Raw genomic sequence first — 13,129 nt, forward strand, 5'->3', positions numbered from 1 at the left:
CAAATGCTCCTCCGCAGTTCCAGGAGAGCTACAAACCATGTAAAAACAGGCTGACAGTGCCTCCGTTTATTTCTGAGTACAGGCAGATGCAGATGCCATCTCTCAGTGAATTCAAAAGCAAATCAACAATCAACTGGGACCAAATGTAGAAGGCTTACAATAAGGCAAGTTGTGCTAGTCTTACTGGTCAAATCTTGTCCTGAATATAATGGGGATATATGCCTAAAATATGGGGTGTGCTGTTCTTTCCCCATCTAGTCATTAACATAACTGCATAAGCTTTGCGGAGTGACTGCAAATTTACCTTTCTAAATGCACTGACAGACTGAGACAGACGTGAGTTTTATTTTGCTTCTGGCTGTATAATTAGCTATGCCAATTTTAAAACAAAACATTCTGTTTCTTTCTATCCTGGAGTACTGTGGAGAAAATCTAAACAGATACTCAGATAGCACAAGAAGGATGCAGGGCTGCTGGAGTGAGCCCAGAGAGGGGCCATGGAGATTATCAGAGATTATCACCTCTCCTTTAAAAAATGTTTGAAGGAGTTGGGCTTGTTCAGTCTGAAGAGGAGAAGGCTCTGGGGAGACCTCATTGTGGCCTTCCAGTACTTGAAGGGAACTTACAAGCAGGAGGGGGACTGACTTTTTATATGGTCTACAGGAGAAGGGGGAAAGGTTTTAAAGAAAAAGAGGAGAAGTTTAAGCTAGAATGGTGAGGCACTGGCACAGGCTGCCTGGAGAAGATGTGAATGCCCCATCCCTGGAGGCATTCAAGATCAGGTTGGATGAGGCTCTGAGCAACCTGAGTTGGTGGGGGGCACCCTGCCCACTGCAGCTTGATGATTTTTAAGGTCCCATCCAACGTAAGCCATTCTGTTATTCCGTGATTCAATGCACTGAATTCATCTCCTTCCTATGGAGGAAATCTCTGTACCAGGGATTACATGATGTTCTTAGTTCACTCTCAAGAACTGGATTTCCCTGAAGATCCCTCCTGGGATGACTGGGGATTTCATTTGCTCTGTGCTGAGAAGCAAAAATCTTGAGTGGCATTCCCAACAGTACTAGACAACATAAACCCAAGGGATTTCTATAGGACACACTTTGGGGAAAGAAAGGTTTGTGTCAGTCAGTACACTGTCGAGCAAACAGAGCTGAACGAAGACTCAATCCAGGTAGATTCAAGTATTTATCTAAAGACCCTAAACTAAGCATATTGTCAGTTTCAACCCATATATTTGCCAGTATCAGCAATACCATTTGGTTTTGATACCATAAGCACCCTAACTGCTCTGTGGGGGACACAAAGGTAACATGGATAGACTCAGAAATACCTACATTGTACTTTGCTGGGGTGGTTTATGCTCTGAACACACGGTACAAGCTCAAGAAATCTGCCCAAGTTCAATTCCCAACCTGTCACTGTTTTCTCCTTTCACTGCTTTTCAATCACAAAGAACTGAATATGGCCCATGGACAGACCCCTGAAACCAAGCAAACAGCTAGAACAAACCAACCAGAGCTTTATTATTAAAAACCTCTATCTCTGTTCTGAGATCAAGATTAGATGTGCATTGTCCTTGACAGTCAGGGTCTGTTTGCCCAACACAGTTCTAAATGAGGATGTAGGTGATATGGGGAAATAATTCATATGTTACTTCAGATTCAGGTACCTAGAATAAATTATTTGTTTTGACAGCCTTTGTGTCTTACCTCATTAGAAAGTGAATCAAAGGCAGATCCATGTCCACAGATTCTCATGAAACTGCTGCAGTTTCAAGAGGTCACAAAATAATTAAATTCCATATCACAGTTGAGCTAAAACAGAAACTTTTTATGCTTCTGAGCTTATTAAACTGGACAGCATTCAAACACAGCAGTCTGTGGGTTTTAGGTAAGTTTTGAAGACCTCTTAGCAAATGCAAAACGTACTTTTCTATGGCCCTTATTCTATCTTCATTTTCAAAGAGTGTACATAATTTTAGGACTACCTACACTGCATGAAGTCACTTTATAAACTGATATATACTGATCTAGTAAGTGTTGTACATTGACTTGCTAGGTCTTGTTTTCTGCTTAGTCCTTTGTTTTGTTCTTCCAGTAGGCTGCTGTCTTTTATACTTCATCTGACAAACTGTATATGTTTACACTAATTCAGTACTGAAAAGTAACTACATCTCATAAAATTTCACCATTAACAAGATCTGAACACCAGAAAATGTCTATCGAGGAAGAACTTCAGAAGTTGTTCTAGTGCATAATCAACTTTAAACAGAAGTGCTTTCCTGTCCATAGCATCCTTCTCTCCATTTTGTTGTTCTTTTTTTTTCCCTATCATTCTGCAATACCCTTTTGCACTTATTTAACCTTAACCTTAGGAGGAAGTTTTTCACTCAGAGGGTGGTGACACACTGGAACAGGTTGCCCAAGGAGGTTGTGGATGCCCCATCCCTGGAGGCATTCAGGGCTGGATGTGGCTCTGGGCAGCCTGGTCTGGTGGCTGGTAACCCTGCACATATCAGGGGGCTTGAAACTAGATGATCATTGCAGTCCTTTTCAACACAGGCCATTCTATGATTCTATAATTCTGTGATTAACTTAAATGTTCAACCCTACACTTGACTGTCCTGGAATTACACTAGTTAAAAATACAACTGAGTTAAAAATGGCATGGACTGGGGAGAATGAGATACAAAGTGACAGCTAGAGAAAGCCATTATCCTGTCATTGAAAAAAATTTAAGCAAGTACTTCTCAAAATACGAAGTTCTGTTTGTACTGGCCTTTTCCTAATGTTTGGCCTAACAGCAGCACTATCACTCATTGTCACACTGGAATGGCTAACATTGCTCCTTAGGAAAGCATACTTTCATCATTCATCATTACAGTTCACACACATACAGGCATAGAGATGTAAGCCAACTAAAAAACAAAGCCACAAAGGAATTTAAAACACATTCTTTTTAACTTTCAAAATTTTAAGCCAAGTAACTTAAGCCTGCGAATTTCAGTCTACCTTTAATCAAAATGAAAGTTGCATCAGTGTGTGTTAAAGACTTACTTAGTACCCCAGAATGTCCCTATTCCTTGTTTTTAACACTTCCAGGTTGTTTGCATTAAAGTCAAGAGAATCCAGCTCAAAATTTGTTGATTGTGGGATTTTTTTTTCTTTTTTAAATTAATTTTTATTACAGATAGAATACTACAGTATAAACACTTCTTATTCAGAGAAAGGTAAGTGATTGGCATGGATTTAGTTTGACTTGGACACGGCACTGAAATACTGCCTGTGGTTTGAATGCAGCCTGATACCCTCTTCAAAAGCCAATATTGCCTTGGATGAAAATCAGTTCAAGAATAAGACATACACAGGTGTATGCTGGCATGCAAGATATTTAAAGCTTTTATTAGAGCCAAGACGTTTAGTCAATAGAACCAACAGGGTCTGAAGAGTGATTCAGTCAACCAGACACTAGCTGCCCACTCTAGGGTAAACTGAATTACTCTCTAGGCTGCATCAACATTACTGGCTGCATATCCATGGACAATAATGCAATCATGAAACACAGTGGGCTCATTTTGATTGCCTATTTGCACCTTTAACCAATGTCATTTGAGATGATTCAGGGTATCCTTCATTTACTTCTCCTCGGGGTATCTCATCCTGCACTAACTGACTGCATCACAGTTCTGCATGCAGTCCTATAAAGATAGAACTTTTCTTCTCTGTGTTTGGACAAAAGTCCCTAAGCTGAGTTAATTGAACCAGGAAAATAAAACTGCATTTTTGTAAGCTTTCTCTAGGGTATATGTGACATTTATACATTGATTCAGGGATGCAACACCAGGATGAGCTGATGTAGTGAAGAATGCAACAAACAGGTGTCTCACTTCTTTGATCTTTAAAAAAGGTAGTCTTTAAAAAATAGCTTCCAGAAGTGAACGTGCTTTTGGGATTTCTGATGAAGTCTCCCCCAGTAATGGCTTTTCATTTGTTACCTTGCCTGTCTTTGCACTTCTGTTCCTAAGGTTTGAACCACATTTATGCCAAAAGCCAAGTTCTATTCATTAAATAGAACAGTTATCAATATTATGTACTCTCTTGAACTTTTCACTGATATCAGCCCATTAATCCCATTAATTTATATATTATCTGTGTGAAAGAATGATCAGCTTTGACACATAGATGACTCAGTCTCTAAGGATTGTGTGTGCTAAATAAACTTCCTCAAATTTTCAAGATTTTTGGAATGAAGACCCAGACCAATAATGACATCTTCCTGCCTGGGTCCCAATGAAATTAATGGGAATCTACAGCAAGAGTGCTTTTGTGGATCTTGTCCAATGTTCCTGAACTCCAGTCCATTGGCCAAGGATTAGAATTCCCATAAGGATCAGGGAAAAAGGCTTCAAGAACTGGTTTGTTGTTAAAACTTAATATTCAGGCAGTTACTCAACTGAAGTAAAATGTCTCAGTCTTGTAGAAGTCATCAGTCCTCGAACAATCAATATGAACAGAGAATCATCCCATTTCTTTCATTGTTTGGTCAACTGATTCAGATGTTGTCTAACAGGGGGTTGTGGTCTGTGGTCATGCTGGGGGCCTGCTGGACTATTGGAGAGGGGAGACAGGCAGAACCAATGGAGCAGACGCTGCACACCTATCTCATCAGAGGGCATTTCCAAAGAAGTGGGAGGACAGAAGGACAGAGGGGTTTGAGATACCCTCAGGTTTGCTCCAAGGTATTGCTGAAATACTGCCACAGACATTAGGTAGAAGTGGATCAGTAAATGAGAAGCTATTAATCCAGCTAAAATAGAGTGCTGAGTTATAGCATGCCTCCCCATCAGTTTCCACACAGAACATTAGGTAATCGGCTTTTGAATATTTTATATTGCTGTGAATTTCAAACATTTTCCCAATGTGTTGAAATGTGCCAAGGACTGTGGCTTTTGATATGCAAGCCAAAACCCAATAATCTGTTGACCTGTCAAGTAAGATATTCCTAGTGTCTAATAATAATTTTTAAAATCCTGTAGAAGTAAATTCAGAAATTATTCCTGCTAAACAGACAGTAGTAGCTAACTTAAATCCCTCATTTAAGGCCTATGTGGAGGAGGGTAAGAGATAAGACCAAAGCCAACATATCCTTTGAGCAATGTGATCAAAGTACATGAGATACTTCAAGAGAACTGCTGTTGCTGTCAAACTTCTGATGCTATCCTAATGCATTCATAGCGTTCCATTGAAGAGACGACTGAAGCATTTTCTCTCTTTAAAACACCAGTTTCTCATAAAATACACTTGTGAGACTCAAACTTCATAAATATCCATCGAAGTCTTACTGGTTGGTTTTAAGGGACTTTGGATCAGATTGCTGATGGCATGACTGGCCCATTAGTTTTATATTTTTAGAAGGAGGGTATGTGTGTGTTACAAGTCCAGTTGATAAGAACAATTCAATCTTGTGTATTAAGTGCATGCAGACATGTTCAGAGCAGTCAGAACTTGTTGACAACAGTGACAAGCTGTACCAGCACTCCAGAGGCTAATGGCATTTTTTCAGACATGAGCTGTAGGATAGATGAACTGGAAAAAGTCTCTTAAACTGTCTATTCCATCACTTAATGTATTTATCTGTATGTAAATACATAAACAATGTGATGGTGACAGTCCTCCTTGTCTCCCCTGAATAAATTCTTATTTTAAATATTTTTTTAATAAGTTCTGAACTTGGTTCTGAAGTCTTTTGAAAGCCAATACTAATAGGTGGCAGAATAATAATGTGAGTTTTATGAGTTCTTTGTAAAGGAGTATGTGCCTTAGATAACAGTCCCCATCATTGCTGAAATCAAAAACACAAAAATATGGTCCTATTGAATAGGTAATAAGGAAGGGGAATTTATAATATGCAATATGAGTTTGATTACTAGAAAGAGAATGGTCATGTTTCACATTTCAAACTTGGTTAGCAAACAAATTAAAACAAACTTCCTAGACAGAAGAAAATGGCATTATAATTTATGTGAATTTAAATTTAATTAATCAAGGTAGAATTATTAGTAAAACCCCATCCCTGTGCGACTAGCAGAGATTTAGATTGAGTTGCATTTGTGCTGGGGAAGTGCTTGTGGTTTGCATTTTCTGAATAAATGGGAAAATAAGAGGTTCCTGAGGCATGCAATGGTAGTTGAGAATTAATGCCCCTGTACAGGAAATGCAAATCAAATCCTAAGCCAAGAGTTTGGACCAGTGCAATGCTGCCTCCTGTCAAACGCAATAAAGACTAGAAAGAAAAAAAATCCTGAAATTGCTCAAATTTGAAATAGATTTAATTTTGAGATTTCTAGTGTGTCCATGAGTGCCTGAGAATAGCTTGATTTGAGGAAGGAAGACAACCTAAGACAAAAGAAAGATATTTGAAGTTTGTTCTTTGTCTTGTTTGGTTTCCTTGGCTTTCAAATACACACATGATATGAAGACAGCACCTTTCCCTAAAGTAAGATGCTGAAAGCACAACCACATTGTTTCTTTCAGCATATCAGAGCTGTTGCAGAATCACAGAATCATATGGATTGGAAAGGACTTCTAGAGATCATTGAGTCCAACTGCCCTGCTAATATAGGTTCCACAGAAAAGTGTCCAGGAAGATTTTGAATATCTCCAGAGAAGGAGATTCCACATCCCCTATTGGCAGCCTGTTTTAGTGCTCTGTCACCCTTACAGTAAAAATTCTTGCTCATGTTCATATGGAACTTCTTGTGCTTCAGTTTGTCCCCAGTGCTCACTGTTCTGTCACTGGGCACCTCTCAGCAAATCCTGGCCCCATTATCTTGATTCCCTAGTAAAGACTGGTAAGATCCAGAGAAACATGGGCAGACTGGGAAAAAGAGACTGCAGAGACACATCACAGGGAGGAGCAGATGGTTTTATCTGCTTCTAATTAATTATAATTTTTAAAATACATACTTTCTCTTATAACTACAGCTGCAAGCAAAATTAAACAACTGGGGAATATAGACAATACCAGAAGAGTAACATAGGAAATAGCAATTCAACCCAGTTAAAGATATCTGACCTGGTAAAATTACAACTTAAAAAGGTGACCTCAGAAGAGCCATGGTGTTAGGGAACTACTCTAGTGGGTGGCGACCTGAGGGGATGTCAAAATCAAGCTCCTCAAAGCACTGAAATCAGAGTAGGGACATTGTCTAGCTGAGTCTTTTGAGTCTTGGAAACCTTCAAGCACAGAGATCACAGAAGCTCTCTGTGCAACCTGTTTCAGTGCTTAATACTTTTCATAGAACAAAACCAACCAACCAAATAAACAAAACAAAGCAAAAAACAATAGTGTGAATGGAATTTCAGTTGCTCCAATGTATGGCCACTATCTGTTTTTTCTCCACTGTGCAGCTCAGTAAAGAGCCTTGCCTTGTCTACTGGATAACTTCTTCTTAGGTACTGGAAGTGAGGGCTGCTAATAGTTGTTCTCAAAGCCATCCATTCTCTGAGGTGAATAAGGTCTGTTCCATCAGCCTCTCCTCACTGGGCAAGGGCTTGAAACCCCTGTCATCTCAGTGACTTTACACAGCACTTACTTCAGCATCTTTCCTGTACTCAATCCCAGATTTGGATATAGCACACCAGACAGCATCCAATGATTTTCAGGCAAAGGGGAATAATCATGTCCCTCAATCTACCTGCTACACCCTACATGCTGCAAACTTTCCTTCCTGCCATCTCTGACTTTTGCTCAGCCTACTGCCCAGCAAGACTTCCATGTCCAGATGTTCATTTTTTTAATTGTTGTACAGATTCACTCTTACAGAAGTTATACTTGACCAGAAATGTATCCAGCATCTGATTTCATCGCTCCAGTGAGCATGAGATAAGCTTAACAATTGCCACTGGGAACATAATATGCACTTCCAAAGCTTTGGCAAGTGAAGGAGAACAAAAGATATACAAGATCTATACCACAATATACCACAATAGCTCTCATTACTGTTACCTACCTGGCCCAGCAGAAGTGCAGACAAATTCCTTGATTCTTTCTTCTGAACAATGGTAACATCAACTCACAGTTTTTCAGGTCCTGAGAGTCATCTGAGTACATTTTTTCTGCTACTCAGCACTTTACTACACCTTATTACTTAGCGCCTGGCAATGCCCTTAAGTTGCACCAGGTGAGGTTCAGGTCAGATACTAGGAAAAATTTCTTCTCAGAAAGAGGTATTGGAATTGGCTGCCTAGGGAAGTGGTAGAGTCACCATCCTTGGAGGTGTTCAAGAAAAATGGAGATGTGTCATGGAGGAACATGGTTTAGTGGGCATGGTGAGGATGGGTTGATGGTTGGACTTAATGATCATAGAGTTTATTACCAATCTTAATGGTTCTGCTAAGAGATATCAGTCTAACGAGCGATGGGACCCAAAGGAAAGGAATGGAGCTGCATCAGTGAATGGTTCATTAGTGAGAGGGTGGCTAGCACTGGAACAGCTTGTCTAGAAACAGCTTCTTCCTGAAAATTCTCCTTCCTGTAAATGCTGCTGATGTATTGAGTGCATCCAAAATAACAGCAATTTTCATGAAGGTCAACAGTCAAGCACACAAATGCAGACAGTTTCTATGAGGCTGATGTTGCCAAGGAAGTTCTTCATTTAATTTGTAATAAGAGACCAGCCATGCTGGCTCAGAGCATGTGGGTAAATAGAGAACAAGAGGTTTATATTGCACTTGTGTTTGGTAAGGACAGAAGGAACATGGCCATATGCAAGTAATGAGACGAGGGACTGCATTCATGATTTGAAAACAATAGAGAGCGAGAAGAACTGAGTCAATATGTTGGATTAAAGTCAATTTACTAAGGGTTTATTCATGTCACAAAATGAGGTTCCCATGACACAGTTGAGAAAAATGCTCAGGATAACCAAAATACACATCATGTCATAAAAAGACGAGTTAAAGCAGTAGGAAAGAGGTTCCCTCTAGCTCAACCAGGGGAAATGCTTCAGCTGCAACTCTGGCATTTTAGATCAGCATTTTATTCCTGCTTTGAGTCAGAGAGCAAGCAGACAGGTGCATCTGGCCCACGCTGCTCCCAGAGAACCACCATGATTCACCACTTGGGAACAACCAGCACCTTGTTCCTCTCAGATATATGCAGAAGGTAAATCTAAATGTTAAAAGACCCATAAAATCCACATATTTTTCAACATCTTTGTACTCATTCCCGGATTTATGTTTTATAGCTGTTCCTCCTGATCCTCCCCAGAAGAGATCAGCCAGATGGATGCTGTGGATGTGGGTAATGTCAGAAACTATTTACATCTGACCTACAGAAGCCCTAATGCTAAGTGCAGGGAAGTCATTGACAGGCTTTTCCTTCCTTTCTGTAGTGTTAGACTGGATTTGTGAAATTAAAACTTAGAATGGGAGCGAGTACAGGTGGTTTTCTTAGGATGCAAAATATGTTTCTTTAACCTTTCTATTTCTAGACGTAGTTGAACCTGCTCTTTCAATCTCAAATAATGTTTTCATGCCAGAAATTGAGATACACAGTCACTCTTGTACACATCCCAAGTAAAACATACAAGCCCTGGGCAGTGAAATATTAGTCATAAACATTAACATCTCCATTGGCATAATAATTGGCTACAGCAGCAGCAGAGTTTCTCTAGGGCTGAAGAAAGCTCTTTGCTGCTCTGATTAGGAACCACATGAGTTTCTTTGGACAGAGTAACAGCAAGATATACATAGGGAAAAGAGAAGAACAGTAAGGATAATAACTCTAATTTCTTATTTTGATGTTAACTCTTGTAAATATGCTCATGTTAGGAGAAAGACACAACACACTTTCAGGCCACCTGGAGACTCAGCTTCTGTCAGTATGGTGCTCTTTACAGTTATTCAGCTGTCTTTTTAGTGCTCAGTTTGCATCCAAGTGTTCCATGAGCACAATCCTTTTATAAGCACATGTTTAGAAGAAATAGGATAGAGAGAAAGATATGGTAGAAAGGGAAGGAAGAAAGAATACCCCTATTTCTAGATGTGTTCAAGCTTTAGAAGAAAACCAGACAAAGACCAATCTTGGATGATTCTCTCAGATCCATCCATTCCTGCATTTTTAAACATGCTGTTTATTATGAGAATGTCTGAATGAGATGGACAAGGAAATGTATGAGAGAAACAGACATAAGGAGATACGTCAATAAACATGTTCAATTTGCAAGTGAAATTATCCTTATCCCCAGATACAGGCACCAAGTGCCAGCCTTGCAGATGTAACTGGAGATCTGAAAGTCAAATTGTGACCTTTCTGTCTCCTTCCCTTTCACCAAGAATAATGATATCTGTGATCAGAATTTAGCTGATTTGGCTTGGGTTTTTTTTTTGTTGGTTTGTTCGTTGTGGGTTTTTTTGGTTTTTTTGGTTTTTGGTAGTAATCCATGAGACAGAATATCATCACCTCCCTCATCTAGAGATGTGTTCACTCTGTGAAAGTCAGATTCTATGTGTGGCAGACAAGAAACGTGCCTGAATCACATAGAAAAGCCAGATCAAATGACTCACTACATGCTATTTTTACCTAGATCCCTGGGTTTTTCTTTTCTTTTAAGTCAATTTTTGTATGATTTGTGTTCAGCTCCACTACATGATAGTTCAGAAAGGCAACACAGCTCAAATTAGAGATTTAGCTGAATTTTTGCCCCATGACTGATTCAAGAATATGTCACCTAGCAGAGTGAGAAGATGGACAGCTGTCTGATTAACTTTGCTCTGTTATGTGAATCCACTGCTGAATGCACTTACATACACTTGCTACAGAAACACCTTCGTATGTATTACCTAAACAGAAGCTTTAGGAAAGAGAAAAATTTCTCTAGATGACCTAATACATATTCTTCAAATGCAGGCTCTATGAATCTAAGGTAAAACTACTAGTCAGAGAGAGAAAAAAAATTACCAAAGTGAAAGGAGGGTAAAATAGGTCAAAAGAAATAATAGAATTATCTCAGTGCTGCCTATAATGTGTTCTAATAATAAATTAATCAACTGCATGATAAAAATCTACAGGGAAAGCTGTTAACACAAATGAGGCAAAATCTGACTTTTAACATCTTTCACAAAGCAGTTTCCTAGGTTAGTATGTAGGTCAACTGATATGCTGAAGCTCACAAGATTCACAAGAACAGCAAAATGAATCATGTTCCAATTCTAGACTTTTTAGTCAATAATCCATGAGTGTAGAGAAGCTATGCTTGATTTATGGCTACAGACACTTGGGGACATTATCTTTCTGTCATTGGAAGCATAGTATATAACTCACAAGAAGGAAAAGGAAAAGGAAAACAAAGGCCTTTCTCTGAGACAATGTCTACAATGAGTGAAAGGCTGTGGAACTTCTTGTGATGCTTAACTGCGCAACCAAAAAAGTTGTGTCTAGATCTTATACATAGACCATGAAATCCTAAAGTCTGAATTCTGAGAGCTGTCAAATGTCTGGCTTCACTGTTTGGTTTGATGATTACTTAACACTCAGGAAAACCCGTACACTATTCTTCAAAAGGAGTAAACCAGAAGATTTGGTTGGGCGGTAGGTAAGGATAAACAGGCTGGTTGTATAGCTAGTAGGATAAAATAAAATATATAAAGTAATCTTACTTAATTAAAGTTAAAAAAAAAAAAAATAATTAAAAAAATTAAAAAAAAGTTTTAAAAAGTAAGAAAACTAATATAAAATAAAGCTAAATAAAGAATCCTAAGTTGAATACTAGTAAATAAAGTCATCCATTATTGATTTCCACTCTTCAGCCAATTGTAGGACATGTGTTTTTCAAATCTGAGAGGGGTAGCTAAGCCACATACTTGATAATTTAGGTAGCTGTCTTAGTTTCATCTGTGACTGAGTTGTTTTTTTTCAGAATATTGGGTATGATCCTATGTTTTGGTTCCAGGAGAAAAGCAGTGTAGTTAACACACTGCTAAGCAGTGTTGTACAGAGCCAAGACTGTTCCAGCTTCTCAGCTCATACTAATGAAAGGCTGGGAGGAGACAGGATCAGGACAGCTGTCTTAAACTGGCCAAAGGAATATTCCATACCATATGACATCATGCAGAAGGAGAGTTTTGAAGGGAATGAGAGTTCACCTTATTTTCTTCTGCTCACTGGGGGAATAGCTAGGCACTGGTTGTTTGTGGTGAGCAACTGCTTGTGCATCACTTGTTATATACATTCATATATACATATGTATATAGTCATAACTATTATCCTTTTCCTTTCTCTGTCTTAGAAAATAGTTTTATGTTAACCCACGAGTTCTACTTTCTTTTATTTGATTCCCTCCCCCGACCCACTGGGAATGTGGGGAGTGAGCAAACAGTTGTGTGGTCCTTAGCCACCTGCCAGGTTAAACCACAAGAGCACCTAAACTGGCCTATATACCCATTTGAGTTCATTGCCAGCTTCAAGGAAATCTAGTTCTAGACTCAGTCAGTTTACGTATCTACAGATACAGTTAGGTAAAACTTCAGAAAGCTGATTTTTATGTGACTCTCCAGTCAAATTGCTTACATTCTTTCCAATTCATTCTACATGGAGAAGCATAAAAAGCTGAACTTGAAAGGTTCTTGAGGGGTCATCTAGTACACAGTCATGCACAAAATTCACTCTTATCTAAACCTCTTCCAATTACAGCAATCACCACAAAAATATATTATTTGTATGTGTCAGCTTCTTGGCAAAATGTAAGCAAGCGAAAAAAGAGCAATCTTTCCTCTGAGTTAGACTTTGGAACTGAATCCCTTAATATTCTGCTCACATTAGACTATTTTATTTTTCTAATGTAATCTTCCTAAGGTCCTCACCTTCAGCTAAGTTTAAAATATGAAATCAACATATTTACTGAATTTAAAACTTCTTACTGAAATGTCTTTACATGTTCATTTCTCCTCTCTTCATAACATAGGGTGTTGACTTGATGCACTTCTAAACAGACTGCAAAGTTTCTAAACAATAGCAAACTTGGTGAAGACCTAATAGAATCAGTATGTGGCACTATTGATGCTGCGTGAGAGATGGGGCAGAATAGAAAACAGTGCATGTAGACTTTGCACATTAGTCCTTT

At 38.9% G+C, this 13,129-nt stretch overlaps 1 protein-coding gene across 1 annotated transcript in view; it reads right to left on the bottom strand.

Annotated features, from left to right (window-relative positions):
• Positions 1-13,129, bottom strand: part of KCNQ3 (potassium voltage-gated channel subfamily Q member 3) — a 188,726-nt gene that overhangs the window by 92,365 nt on the left and 83,232 nt on the right. The window lies entirely within an intron of this gene.

Source organism: Phasianus colchicus, chromosome 3, assembly GCF_987193195.1.
Source record: "Phasianus colchicus chromosome 3, bPhaCol1.hap1.1, whole genome shotgun sequence".
Taxonomy (NCBI): Eukaryota; Metazoa; Chordata; class Aves; order Galliformes; family Phasianidae; genus Phasianus; species Phasianus colchicus.